Source organism: Lampetra fluviatilis, chromosome 45 (genome assembly GCF_964198595.1).
Source record: "Lampetra fluviatilis chromosome 45, kcLamFluv1.1, whole genome shotgun sequence".
NCBI classification, from domain to species: Eukaryota; Metazoa; Chordata; class Hyperoartia; order Petromyzontiformes; family Petromyzontidae; genus Lampetra; species Lampetra fluviatilis.
This window is the reverse complement of record NC_136319.1, coordinates 3,257,119-3,259,792: the sequence shown is the minus strand read 5'-3', so window position 1 is coordinate 3,259,792 and position 2,674 is coordinate 3,257,119. Positions and strand designations below refer to the sequence as shown.

Genomic DNA, 2,674 nt, shown 5'->3' with positions numbered 1-2,674 from the left:
TCTCTCCTCGTGGTCTCGTGGATTTATTCTCCGGGTCCTCCTGTGTGTCCCTCCACATTTAGAAACACGCCTTTAGACTATTTAGACATGTTTTTCTGAAAAACATGTCCAAATGGTAATACGCCACTTTGTTGAGTTATCATTTTTGGCCAGATCATTTTTGAAAATAAGTAAAAACCTCAGTGGGCTATGCCTGGTAGGATGCGGATGGTTTCGTTGTATCTGTAGGTGTTTAGGTGATTTGGTTACCTTTCTTGTACTTTGCACTGCTATGATGTGTTTGTACTGTTTGTTGTTGTAACGTTCTTACCCGCCCCTAATGGACATCTGAAAAAAAGAGCTTTATAGTTCATCGGATTCCTCTTGCACTATAAATAAACATTCTGATTCTGAGCATTAAAATTAAAGTGTTGTGAGTATTTGGCTGGTGCTATAAATTGTCACGTGATGATGACGATGATGACGATGATGATGGTATCAGCCACTTCGTTGAACCTCTATTATTTGTGATGGCCAGGTCAGGGCTTCTGAAAAAGAGCTGCGTAGCTCAGTGAGCCTTGCCTAGTGATGGTAATAATAATAATCATTGATGACTTCCTGCATACCAGGCGAGGTAGTTAACATATCGCGGAGCCGAGATCGAACCCACGACCTCCTGCATACCAGGCGAGGGAGTTAACATCTCGCAGGGTCCGGGATCGAACCTACGACCTCCTGCATACCAGGCGAGGTAGTTAACATATCGCAAGGTCGGGATCGAACCCACGACCTCCTGTATACCAGACGAGGTAGTTAACAATCGTTCTCAGGGCGTGGAATTCGCCTCGGGCTGAAATGAATTCTTCCAGAGTTACAGGCGGAAGAGGTGAAGGCACCTGATATGCAAAACACGAAACTCGCACGGCGAGGGTCGATTCCGAGCATCGCGGAACCCTGAGGCTGTCTTCGTGCGGTGGAGTCGCGAACAAGGAAATGATTGTGAAGCGACTGTTCGTGAGCTCCACTCCACTGCTACTCTAGCCCTGCAGCTCCGTCGCAACCTGGGCCTCTCGGCCGTCGCCTTTAATACAGCAGCACGCCAGCTCGACCCCATCGAGAAGCTGTTTGTGGACAAGATCCACGAGTACAACACCAAGAGCAAGGCTACAGGCGGGCCAGTGGATGCCGGTGCTGAATTACAGCGGAATCTCGCTGACGAGATGACCAAGCTTCAGCGACTCTTCGGAGGTGGAGATCTCACCAAGTTTCCTGAGCTGAAATTCAAAGAGCCTGAATTTGAAGAGGAACACAAGAAACATTGGATGCGTAGGAGTTAATATTTGTTCAACAGAAACTCTTCTGTATATGACTAAGTAAATAAACGATGTGAAACAAAACAAAAAAAAGAGAGTGGAAAACATAAGAGAGGGTGGTGTGCTGAGTGAGAGATGGAGGATGGGGAGGGAAATTGAGAGAGAGGGATGGTGGGGAGAGAGAGAGAGACAGGGAGAGAGAGACAGACAGGAGAGTGAAAGAGAGGGGTGGGGGTGAGAGACAGAAGGGGAGAGAGGTTGGGGGTGAGTGAGAAAGAGAGAGAAAAACATGCGGACAAGGAAATAGATGTTTTTTTGTTGAGCCTCTGGCCACTCGACCTCAATAGGAACTCGCAGACTCGGGCAGCGGTGAGGAATGCGAGCCGGTCGCATTCCGAGTTACAGGGGCTGAGGGCTCTGTCACTCAACGCAGATCCCCTAGGCGGCTACACGTGGGGTGGTGACGCGTTAAAATTGTATATTTACGCGAGAGTCATTGGTGAATAATCATGTACGTGCGTAAGGTGAATCTGCCAATGCAAAATGTAAAATATTTGCTGAACTTTAAAGACATTATTCTGCATGTCTCAAAAAACTTCGAGGATACTTCCCGACAAGGTATACAGCTGAAAGGTTGTACAAAAGTAGCTTTTAGGACACAAACAAAAGGAAAAATCAGAAAATCCGAGATTTTACATTTTAAGACCCCCAAATCTCTATTTTAAGTGCCCCATAAACACGTTTGTCATTCAGAAACCGTTGAAAATATAAGATATCATTTTTTTTCTATAGAGCGTTAGACGGCAAATAACATCAAATTAAGAGCCACTGTTGGGTTCTATCTTTTTTTGTTTTTGAGATATTTCGGATTCAAGCGGTTTTGGATGAAAACATCCGCTTTTTATGTTTACATCTGAATAATTCGACAACGGTAAAATATAGGAGAGCTTCCCCTCATTGAGTATTACGTTCATAAATTTTTGCTCTTTATAATAACAAAATAACAGAATCTTTAAATGAGTGTTTTTTGTCAGATGGGTACGTCTTTAAATATAAGAAGTTAAATAAAGTCGTCAACATTTTTTTCACGGAAAAATACAAATGTTTGGAGTAATTATTAACGTAGATTTTTTTTTTTTTTACAAAAAACGTATCAGGTTAAGTCTTATATTTATTGAAAACAGACAGCCTTCATGAATTGGTGTAAAATAACTGCGATAACATTTAAATCCGCGTGGTTAACCTTGAACGATATTAAAATAGACCTTTCTAAATTCACTGATCGCTAAACAATACGGGGTTCCAGCAGTAACCAACAATCGAGAACCAATACTTGCGTCACGCGTGCAGAGCGTCTTGTTAAATGTTGTTGTATTGGCTTG

General features: G+C 43.2%; 1 pseudogene; it reads left to right on the top strand.

Moving 5' to 3' along the window:
* Positions 1–915: 915 nt before the first annotated feature.
* On the top strand, positions 916–1,316 carry LOC144947428 (ATP synthase peripheral stalk subunit F6, mitochondrial pseudogene; annotated as a pseudogene).
* The last annotated feature ends 1,358 nt before the right edge of the window (positions 1,317–2,674 follow it).